We start from the raw sequence: 12571 nt of genomic DNA, 5'->3' as shown, positions 1-12571 counted from the left end.
TCACTAATCGTTAGAGAAACACAAATCAAAACCACAATGAGCCATCACTTCATATCCAGTAGGGATGGCTATTACCATAAACAAACACAAAATAAGTATTGGCTATGGATATAGAGCAACTGAAACTCTTGAGCTGTGTTGGTGAGAATGTAAAATAGTACAGCAGCTGTGGAAAACAGAACGGTAGTTCCTCAAAATATTAAACAGAATTGCCATATGATCCAGCAATTCCACTTCTGTATACATACACATAAAAGAATTGAAAGCAGAAACTTGGACATATATTTGTATATCAATGTTCATGCTAATATTCATAGCAGCCTTATTCACAATAGCCAAAAGGTGGAAACCCAAGTATCCGTTGGTGGTTGAATGGATAAACAAATTATGGACTATACATACAATGGAATAGTATTCAGCCCTAAAAAGGAATGACATTTTGATACATACTACAATGTGAATGAACCTTGAAGACATTATGCTAAGCATTAAAATAAGACAGACACAAAAGGACAAATACTGTATGATTCTGCCTCATATGAGGGACCTCGAATATTTCAAGTCATAGAGACAGAATGATTCTATGTTATCAGGGGCTGGAGGGAGAAACAATTAGGGAGTTATTATTTAATGGGCACAGAGTTTCAGTTTGGGATGATGAAAAAGTTCTGGAGACGGGTAGAGGTAACGGTTGCACTACAAAAGGTTAATGCTACTGCACTGCACACTTAAAAATGGTTAAAATAGTAAATGAAAAAAATAACAGGAATACTCAATTTTTTTGTTTCTTCCCCACTGCCTTTCACATGTAGGGAAAACAGACATAACCAGAAACCCAGAACAGACTTTCACAATCAACTGAGTTTTCAGAGGAAACATTTGGTTGCTATAAACACCCAAATCACTGCCCATAGAAACCACAAGCATTGTCAACCCAATTTTTTAATGGTTTTGTTTTTTTAAATCCTTAAACAAAGGGAAAAAGCAAGACCAAGAAAGGCAAAAATCACAAACCCTGTCTTTTCAGTATGCACAGCAGGAATCAAAGGTAACAGGTAAATAGTTAAATATAATCATGAAAGAAAAATGAAAACAATGGCTAGGACATGCCCCCAGCACCAGCTCTGATGGCTGTGTGCACCAGAGATTTTCTGCAAAGCAAGGCTGCAGCTCCCCGGACAGAAGAGACTTCCCAAGGAATCTCTTGTCCTTCTGCCAGTGTGAACAGATATAGCTGAGGAACTTTTCAAAGGTACAAAAATATCCCCAAATTGTCATTTGACCTTTAAAAATGACACTGGCATTTAAATCTTGTAATCCTGAGTTTATTTAGATGATAAACAACATGTCCACACATGGACCATAATTAAATTCTCATTCCCATCGGCTGACAGAACAGCACCTCAGGGCTCCCAAGACGGGTAGGATTGGGGCAGCCACGGTAGCTAGGTGGTTTGGTGACATCTTGCCTTCTGGAGCCTCTCCACAGCTCCTGTGGCCACTGACTTCTGAGAGGAGCAGAGGTCCAAAGAGGGAAGTTGCCCTATTTCCCCACTTTACATGAGCATCACCTCATTTCTCACAACTGTATACATCTATATCAGGCCCTGTGAGGAAGCTAGTATCAGGGCTTTTCCTTATTTATAAAATAGACATTGTAGTTTGTACCTCAGAGACATCATGACAATTAAACTGCTCTATGCACCTCTAAGTGCCTAGAGTGGGGCCTAGCACACAGTTAAAAAAAAAAAAAAAAAAAAGTTTGTTCCCCTGAGGTCATGAGGGGTGAGGGCTTCTGGCGCAGCCAGGCCTGGAGCTCATTCTCCAGTTCCTAACTGAGTGCTCCTTCGACCAAAACAGCAGTTCTCAGACTGAGGGTGCAGGTCGCTGAACGCATACAGACTCTCCATGGAACATGTGAGCACAGAAAGGCATCTGTTCTCAGGCCCTCAGCAATCCTACATGGGCTCTCCCAGAACTGGCCTCTCAGAAAGGGGGCCCCATTCTGCCTTCCCTCCGCTGCCTCCCATCACAGAAGGGCAACGTCTCATCCATCCTGAATCATATTAAATGTACTGTCCCACCGTGGTCAAACCTCCAAGGCACCACATGAAGGTAATTAAGAATATTACTGTCTTTATTGAGAAAGTTGATGTCTCTAATGAATGGCTAATAAATCCTTTTGGAAGACAGAAGGTTTCTAATTACTTGCTTTCAACAAAATTGAAGGAGAACTAATGTTGTCAATTGATCATTAAAATAGTTTTTGCTGAGAGATCAACGTAGGATTTTTGGCTTAGAGTTTAAGAGTTCAAAAATTGAAGAACATCACTTAAGAAAAGGTTTTCCATCTTATTTACTTCTTTATGTGAGAAAGGTTAACCTAATGGGAACATAAGTTATGCTAAACCTTATCTCTTTCTAGCAATAACTATTTATCAATGAATACTGAATATACATCAACAACAAAATGCTCCATCCACTTCATTAAGAAATCAATTTCCAATATATGCAGCTTTTATGCTTAATTACCCAACTTATTACTTTGATTACTTATTAACTGTGGCTAATTGTAATGTTAACTCAACGTAAAGTCACAGGAAGTTTTGAAAAATTTAAATTCTGTCTACATTTATTTTTGTTGTTGTTACTGAAGATATACATGATAGGAAGATAAGTAAATGACCTTGAACCTCAAAATATTAGGCTAGGATAAAATTCTGAGGGAGAATAGAGATAGAAAAAATAACAACATAAAATTTCCAAATTACTTAAAAGTTATCTATTAAATGAATGATGGTGGATATAAAACTATTATAGTATTTATAATATCCACTGGATATACTTAAGTTCATTTACAAATGTCAATATTGATAATATATTGGAAATCACATCCTTTGCAATGATTTTAAATGGCTTCTTAAATTTAGACATCAACTTGAAAATATCCCACAGGGTGTGTAATTTCACTAAGTTCTTTAGGAATGAACGGAAACTGTTGAGCACCACTGCACCAGACCACGATTCCTGCCAGAGGCTGACCTGGAGTCTCTGAAGAGACGTCACAGGGTCTGGGAAGAAAGAACAGCGAGTACCCACCTATGAATGCAGATTCACAGGCAAGGGGAAACCAGGGGACACTGTGGGTACACACAGCCCACTCCAACTGCTACATCTTCTCCATTTTGGCAGGAAATAATCTTTAAAATGTTTATGAAAATTTAAGCAATGTTTGAAAAATGAGGAACAAGGTGAGGGTAGACCACCCAATAAGTGCCCGTCAGCTGAAGGCCGGCTCAGGGTCTCATTAAAGGATGGAGGGGGTTGGGCACAAGGCACAGCTGTCAAATTGGATCTTTTCTGCCTCCTCCAATCAGTGCTGGATAGAGAGATACTGCTGACCTTCCCAGCCCTAGCAAATGACCTTAAACATTAAGCTATTGCGTCTAATTATGTGCTTTAAAAGTCAGTTCATTTCATTCCTATTAAGTTGCCCTCTCCCTTGTAGGATACTACCTCTTCGATTCATTCATTCATGTCAGAAATAATCTATTGTGTAATATGCCCCAGGTCCCTGCTAGGTGCTGGGACTACAACAGTTAACTAAAAATCAAGCCCAGGGCCTGCGGGAAGTTTAGTATTCTGCTCTGAGCTACATGCAAGCCAATGCGCTAGTTTTCACACACTCATTAATTAGCCTCAGACCTCAACCCACAGGAGAACACCCTTCTACCTCCTCTGAACCTAAAATGTCTTTTAGATGCTTTTTATTCTCTCAATCTCACTTCCTTCCAGGACTCTTTGTAGACAAGCCCTATTTAACACTTGTCCCTCCAATCACTGTAGTAACCTAACGATGTAATTAAGATACCCAATGTATGCAGTTCCACTTGGGTACAGACTAATTGGGAAAGCCAAGCACCTCTACCTCCTGTACTCCCACCGAGACCTCCAGAAACACAGTCCAGATTTCAGGGACAGAGTATTTAGATGCATCTGACCAACTGAGACAGTGCAGCTATCTGGTAAACACCCCCCCGGGAGAGTATCACACTTTGACACGCAGAAGATGGAGAAGTGGCTGCCTGCTTTTCCACCTCATCCTCTGATCATGGAAGCCCCCTGCGATCAAGGACACCTGTCAGTTCTCAAGCTATTCACACCCTCTTTTCTCAGGTTCATAAATATGACTCTCTCCACCTGGAGAGCTCCAGATGCCGGCTGGACCCAGATTTCTCAGGAGCAGGTGCCCTGTCTGGGCAGCAACATGGCCTGTGGCCTGGCCTACACTGATTGTTACAAAGCAGCCAGGGGCCTGGGGACCCAGAGCTCGCTGTCGTCACAGGAGAACGAGGAACAGGTGGTCAAGGTGCTGTGTGACGCCCAGGAGCAATGCCAAGACGGCCACCAGGTCCAGTCAACATCTTCATTGGGAGAGTTCTGCAACAGCTCCATTGCTACCGAGGGCCCGTGGGTCCCAACCCACCCCTGGACTGTGCCTAGCTGGTTTGGAGGTTTGGAGTCTCATCCTTGCCTTCCCTGGGCAATCCCATGAGGCAAAGTGACTATACTGTCCTCCCCTGAGGAAGGGGGGAGCTGGAGGGGTCAGAGCTAAGAGAGGCTCCCTGGCAGCGCTGGAGAGCTCTTGACCCCTTTTCTCTGGTGGCCCAACTGTGCCCTTTCTCCCCTCCTCTCTTACACATTGAATAAACCACCTCTGCTCCATGTGGGCCCAAGTACTCATCCCCCTTCCAACCAAAAGAAAAAAAAACAACCCAAAAAAACCCTACAAGTCCAGCAGGTGCTTCTGCTTTACACTCACAGGCACCTGCACGTCTCTCCACAGGCACTGATCTTAGCGTGTATACTTACTAGTCCAGATGCTCAGTCCGTGCGAGCTGGGATGCCGTGTTCACAGCTATATTACTTCTGCCATAATTAAGTGGAGGAGGAGGCAAAACTGATTAATGATATTTAAATACCTTCTGAATGCAGTCATGTTTAAGCTCAGGTAGGTAGAAGGAATCTCACAGAATGACCCACTATTACTGCTAAGATACAATTATCTTAGATAACTGAAATCCCAATTAATGAAGAATGGTCAATATTTAGCACACTCAGCTTTCATTAGAGATGTAATTTATATAATTTATGATATAATTTATAAATATCTGATGTTCAGGTTGAAGGAACAACAGTCTTAGATTCTGCATGTAACATATACACTATCTCAAGTTCTTTCCACTGATAAAGGAGGACTGACTGATGAGGGGAGAAAACAACTGAGTGTTTAGTTATTTTGGGAAAAAGACCAAATAATCTGACTTATGGTAGAGAACATCACCCGTCATGTGGGGTCTCAGCTCCCGCTCCCCACATAAGAACGCAGGATATGGTGAGGCCAAAAAGGAACACCCATGGAGCCATAGATGGGGGAGTCATACCAGTGTATTCTCGCTGGCCGCTAGGTTGGGGACACAGGAAGCAGGAGCCACACGATCCGCAGCCCGCGGTCCGCTTCTCTGCCAACCAACCCCTTGCTAACTGCAATCCGTGCTTGGTAGCTCAGCCACAGCAGTTATATCAGTGGCTAATGGATAACTGGTTACAGGTGATAGCCAACTAGTCACAGCTGATGGCCATCTACTACCCAAGCCAGCACCTTTCCTCATGAAGCCGAGAGCCTGGAAACTGCTCTCTGAAACTCTATCCCCACAGCCAAAAAGGAACACTAACGGAGCCATAGATAAGAGAGTCATACCATTGTATTCTCCCTGGCGGCTGGGTTGGAGACACAGGAAGCAGAAGCCACACGAGCCACAGCCTGCCGTCCGCTTCCCTGCCGTCCGCTTCTCTGCTAACCAACCAAGCCCCCAATGTAGCCACGGCAGTTATATCAGTGGCTAATGGCTAACCGGTAACAGCCGATGGCCACCTACCGTGTTTCCCCGAAAATAAGACCTAGCCGGACCATCAGCTCTAATGCTTATTTTGGAGCAAAAATTAATATAAGACCTAGTCTATTTTACTATAAGACACAGTCTTATATAATAAGATATAAGACCGGGTTTTATATTAATTTTTGCTCCAAAAGACTCATTAGAGCTGATGGTCCGGCTAGATCTTATTTTCGGGGAAACACGGTAATAACTGAGCCAGCACCTTTCCACGTGAGGCCGAGAGCCTGGAAACTACTCTCTGGGACTCTGTCCCCACACCCCCCTCAGCACAGCCATCTCCAAGCTTTTCCTAGCATGCAAAAAGACTCAACCAATGATTTATTCTTTTTTTTTCTTTCATTTTGTTTTTAAATCCAGAGAAATGCCTAATCCCAGAAGAAATCAGACAAGAAAATGAACAACCCTTCTACCAACACGTGAGTAGTTCCGTGAGTCCCGCAGTCCAGGCCCTCGGTAGCCAGTGTAACCCACACAAAGGGGAGGGGGGGCTCAGAGGTCCCTAGGGTGCATGTCTGTGTTCCAGCGAGGGGGCGGCCTCAGCCTCTGGGGAGGGAGCAACCAGCAGGTGTCTGTCATCCACATTTGCTTCAGCTCACGTCGGTGCAGGTGCTCAGCTCTGCTTCTCTGTCCCCATGGTAACCTTGAAACAATTCAGTATGGTCTCCCATTTCCACCCCACCCTGAAAAGTATCTTCCCTTCCTTCAGTTCTGTCTACCCTGAGAAGCTATCCAGTAGGTACAGTTAACTGTTGCACACTGTGGGGGCAGAGCCCCAGAAAGTAGTTTCCAGGCTCTCGGCCTCACATAGACAGGTGCTGGCTCAGGTAGTAAATGGCCATCAACTGTGATGGGATGGCCATCAGCTGTGGCTAGTTGGCCGTTAGCTGTAACCAGTGAGCCATTGGCCACTAATATAACTGCTGTGGCTACGCTAGCAGAGGGAGAGAAAGAATGGGGGCTAGCAAGGAGATGGTGGCTAGGCTGGCAAGCGTGGATGGTGGTTTGCGGACAGTGTGGATCCAGCCTCCAGTGAGAGTATAGTGCCGCCAGAGAGAATATAGTGGTATGACTCCCCTACCTATGGCTCCGTGGGTGTTCCTTTTTGGCCTCACCATATCCTGCGTTCTTGTATGGGGAACGGGAGCAGAGACCCTGCAGGCCTCCCCGCCTGACAAATGGCGCAGCGAGCAGGGTCCCCCGCATGACACACACATAATAACGGAGGAAAAAAAATAATTTTAGTGTTTTATCTTCTTGCAGAAATGACCGATTCTTACTTGTTCACAAGAATATATAATTCAAAAATATATAAGACTACAGTTTATGTACTAAGTTGTCAGTTTTCACCTGACTTGAAAGAATACTGTAAAAATCAAATGGTCTATAAGTGAGGTAGTGAGGGAGGAGATAACATTTTCATAAGAACAAATGATATCAGGAAAAAAAAGTCATAAGGAAAAATTAGAAGTTGATATCGTCAAGAACAGACCTGAGTTCAACTATGACAGAAGCTGGTAGCACTATCAGAAGACTCCTGCTGATCAAATGCTTTCCTTAGCACAGTGACATGCCTCCATCTGACCGCACATGTTAACTGAGATGAGCTGTGGGCTGTACAACCAGGGCACTCAGGTTCAAGATCCTGTCTCTGAACAGCTGCATGACCTTTTCAAGTTACTTCCCAGCACTTCTGCTCAAGTATTAAAAGGGATGCGGATTATACCGACTATATTAGATTCAGGCTGCACCTTTAAAAATCCCTGTATTCACCAAAAACTGTGTTCGTGACAGTAAATATCAGCATTATCATGGGGGCAGGTGGAATGTGTACAGTACTAGTACCTAGCTCAGGGGCTGCTGGAAGGAGCAAATAAGTTAATACATGTAAAACCCTAAGGGTGGTTCCTGCGCAATAGCAAATGCTCAACTGATGTCAGCTGTATTTTGCTTGTATCCATGGTAAAGGATATTTTTAACATTTACTTAAGGTTGTACACAAAAATTACCAGGTATGAACAATGGATTATATTACTTTTTTATATGAATTGTAAATCTATTCTAAACCTACCTACCTCTCTATCTATGGACTGGTATAACAATTTTATTTGTGTTTTGGGGAGCGAATTTGAGAAGCATGCAAAACTTAAATTTCATACTTCAATAGCACTGCAAATCGAATATACAACAATGTGTTATCTTAACTTAGACAGACTGAGCAAATATTCCATCAGAGTCCAAAAGGTTTGAATAGACATATCTGAACATTATTGAATTCTGTACCAAAAAAGCATTATTCAATACCACATGGAATTGTTAATAAATAAGACTGTTCATTTCGGTTCTTCTATTTTGCTTTTGTAGCATGCCTTAAAAGTAATTACTATTCCATTACTGTTCACACAAAAGAAGAACTACTACCAGCTTGTAATTTAGAGGCAAGAGGAGTAGATAGAAGAAAATGGAGTCACCTACTATAGAGTCCAAGATATTCCATGAAGCAGACAACAGCCTACATGTTTAAAATACACGCATTCATTGCACCAAACAATAATCTGGACATGTCTTCATGTCTATTCATGAGAAAGAATAGTCAGTGAAAAGTAGGTTGTGAAAAATGATGGGAAAAGACAACAGGAAGAGGCAGAAGGGAGAATGTCTTTTAAACCCAAATTGTTATTTCTGGTCCATTAAAATATCAAAATCCAAATGAAAACTGCTGGTCTCCAAAGAAAACTCCGTCAAAAACTAGCCATAACTCAAGTACTATACACCTAAGGAGGGTCAAGAAAATCTATAGATTTAATACTGATAGTATAAGAAAATTGGCTATAGTTTTATGAACAGCTTTGTGGGGACAGAGTCCCAGAGAGCAGTTTCCAGGCTCTCAGCCTCACGTGGAAAGGTGCTGGCTCGGGTAGTAGATGGCCGTCAGCTGTTACCAGTTAGCCATTAGCCACTGATGCAACTGCTGTGGCTGAGCTAGCGAGCGCGGGTTGCAGTCAGCACGGGGTTGGTCGGTTGGCAGAGAAGCAGGTGGCAGGTTGCGGATCATGTTGATCCTACTTCCTGTGTCTCCGAATCAGCCGCCAGCCAGAATATAGCGGTATGACTCCCCTATCTGTGGCTCCGTGGGTGTTCCTTTTTGGCCTCACCATGTCCTGTGTTCTTGTGCAGGGAGCGGGACTAGAGACCCCGCATGACAATCTTTTTACAAAATTCTCACATTTTATCAGATTTATGGCACAACTATTAATATGCTTCCAGACAGGGAGAAGCAAAACACAAGGGACACATTTTAGGTAAAACAATCTTTTTATGCTACACCTAAGAGAATCTTCTGGTTTTCTTCACTTTGAAAAAATCATTACTCTACCTACACTAAGTAAGCGTATCAAGGGTAAAAGGAAAGGTAGACCTTTTGTCTCCTTTCAGGAATCACATACAGAATTTACTATTAGGGGGAGTGCTTAACATCGTGAATTTGAATATCCTTCAGATTATAGCTCCAATAAGCCACGTGTAAAGGGAGGAGCTTATAAATGCTTCAGCAAAGGAGCAAGACGGAGTTAAACCTCAACCCCTTTCCTTCTGCCTAGTGAGCAAATCACTTAATAGCATCCAACAAAAAAATCCAAACAAAGGGCCTCCTGAGTTCACTGCCTGTCATAAACATCTTCAAAGTGCAGTCTCATGAACTGAGTCCTTTCAGGATCTCCTTAAGTGTCTCAGAGTCGGCCTGCTTCCAGTCTTACCTCATTAATGTTAAATTTTTAAAAGTTTTTGTTCTTGCTTGGAAAGTGCTATTTTTTTTTTTTTTTTAACCTTTCAGTTTAATTGATTTGCAAAGGTGAAAGCAGCTTCACCTGAAAAGCATCAGCTTTAAACTCAGGAAAGCTTGGAAGGTTTTCCAGTCAAGAACAGAAATCTGATCATAGCATTATTGAAAATATGACTGGATAAAGAGTCAGGTTTACCTGTAGTTGTTGCTTTTATTAAAGCAGTTTAAATTCTTTGCAAATAAGCTGTTCCAGAGAGCTAGATCGATAGGGAGCACAGACAGGGAGGGATTAGCTGTTATCCGGAGAGCCAAACCTCATCAATGCCACACGAAGAGCAGTAGTTGATGACCTACTGGAAACCTGAGAGCCCCGACCACCTCCTTCACCAATGGCCAGCCCCAGTTTCTATAGCTACAACTCACACTGAACTTCACTGGCAAATGGATTTGCCTGTTAGGTAGGATTGTTCAGTTCAAATATTTCTTTCCTGGCTGCACAGCTCAGTTGAAAAGGAAGGCTGAAAATTAGCTGTATGGGAGAAGCAAGTAGTCTGCCAGTTAGCACGGAGGAATAATTGAACATGGATTGACTGTTGCGCCTTTAATTTAATTTGGAGACCTTTCATCTTTTACTTTCCTTCATTTGCAGCCAATGCTTAGTGAGCTAATTTGTACCTGGTTCATTTTCCTCCTTTTATCTTATCTACGTTAACATCAACCATGGAAATTAGAAGCACTATGAATAAAAGATGAAGCCTGACTTGGGACCTTCTTTCCTTAAGTACCGTGAATTACTTGAAAACTAATCTGTGTGTGTGTACATATAAAGGGCTGAGATACGTGCCTCTGTCCCACAGCTTGCCTGATCAGCACCTTCCTTTCCCCCAAGGAGCTTCAGGGTTTAGATGTTTTATCTGGCCCCCCTTTTTCTCGGCTAGAGCAATGTCGAGACTATAATCCACATGGAATCATTAATCCTAGAACCGGTGTAGGGTAGGCCATCCCATTAGTGCATAAAAGTAAAGATGCATAAATTCCAGTAACTTTATTTTTTAGAGAGTTCGATACTGTTTGCCAGGAAAACTGTGTATCAACAAATATGCGTGGTGAACAGATGCCTACTCTGCCCAAAAATACTGGGAGGGAGGAGGAATGGTAGTAGAGAAAGGGACTACTCATAAAATGACTGCCTGGGAAGAACTTCTCTAAGCGATAGAATTTAAATTCTAAGTGGATTATGCATACTGTGCTTTAAAAAAATTCCTTCTGTTGTGTATTTTGTATACTTGGCACCTGTCCATAAAAAGTGTTGCACATGCTCTTAAGTTCATTTGATTATTTCACTACTTCCAACTGTACACAATTTTAATGTCTTGAAAGTTTTGCAAGCTTTTTCTTCATAGTTTCCTCTGGGCAATGCTACTTTTTTCTCCTCATCCTCTCCTTTCTCTTATATTCCCTCCCTCTAGTCCCTTCTCCTCCTGTGGACCAGTGAAAAAACCTACTGGATTTTTCTTTTGCTGCTTACTATCCATCACCACCAAGCCTTCCTTTCAGTTTGGTTAGCATTCAAGAAAGTCTGTACTAACTCATTTCACTGCCTGTAGTGCCAACTCTTCCACTCACATAAAACTTCACACCAAAGGGCTAGAAGCTGGAAATAAACTGAAAATCACCCCTCCCTTCGCAGCTCATCCTCCTAAAAGGTTAATTAATAATGATGTGCATTAGTCTACATTCACAAGACTTCACATTTTCACAGATAAGGCCATTTCCAAGTTGGAGGGGGAAAAAATACTTTGGATGAACTGAAATGTAAATGTCTTCGCTTCAGAATACAAACCATGTCTTTTTAGGGAGAGACTATGCAAGCAGAATCAAAATAAAAGCCCAACTTAAAAAAAATCAGATGATATCTCATCTTGGCTATAATAAAGACTATACCATACAATGTCAAGCGTATTTATTTCTTCTGAAGAAACATACAGAAAGCTCTAACATCGGGCTTGAAATGATGGCAAAGAAAAGATGGAGAGCAATCACTAGTCCTTTTATTCATGAAGGAGAGGATGAATAGAAATGAAGGTGGCAATTGCCCTTAAGAAATGGATTTTTTTTAAAAGCCACATAGGCAGCAAAATTAAACTGGAAGAGTACAGACTAGCTTCCTCCTCAGATTAAGAAATCCAAACCAGTATTAGGAAGAAAGTGTGGGGCATATGTGATTAGTAGACAAACTGCCCAGTTCACTTTGGGGGTAGGAGGGACTTTGGCATATCAGGGGTAGGATGTCAAGGAATTTGGGGAAAAGGAAGGCAACGGTCCCAGGGGACGTCAAAGAATCCGAGATTTTTTTCAGCTATATATGTGTATAAGGAAGAAGAAAACTGACATAACCCATGTAACTCAGTCTCATTTGCAGAACACACACACACACACACTCACTGCAAAATACCAGCCTCAAGAAATAACACTTGTTCTAAACCCCGTGGGCTGGCCTGGTTCACATGTGGCCTTCCAGGGGAAAAGAGGGCCATCTCAGCAGCAGCGGGCCAGGCTGCACTCAGGATCTCACAGGAGCACAGGATGAGAGTGGCCTGGCTGACTCACCTAAGAGAGGTCTTAAAGAAAGGTCGAGAAAAGGAACGGGGCAGTGCAGCTGATATCCTGGGTTGACAAACGACATAACCATCGGGCAGAATAGTCTCAAATCATTTGCCAGAGGGTTTCCTTGAAAAAGAGGCAGTCTGCAGAGTTGGAAAGGACCTTTTGCGTGGTGCGGGAAGAGACAAAGGGAGGACTCCCCAGAAGGCACTATTTTCACTAATAATCA

General features: G+C 42.6%; 1 protein-coding gene across 2 annotated transcripts in view; it reads right to left on the bottom strand.

Annotated features, from left to right (window-relative positions):
* The window catches only part of B3GAT2 (beta-1,3-glucuronyltransferase 2), a 78024-nt gene that overhangs the window by 63725 nt on the left and 1728 nt on the right, over positions 1–12571 (bottom strand). The window lies entirely within an intron of this gene.

The sequence above is a fragment of the Rhinolophus sinicus genome, chromosome 2 (genome assembly GCF_057876585.1).
Source record: "Rhinolophus sinicus isolate RSI-liver-muscle chromosome 2, RSI-T2T, whole genome shotgun sequence".
Lineage (NCBI taxonomy): Eukaryota > Metazoa > Chordata > Mammalia > Chiroptera > Rhinolophidae > Rhinolophus > Rhinolophus sinicus.
Note: the sequence above shows the minus strand (reverse complement) of the source record. Positions and strands in the feature narration are given on the sequence as shown.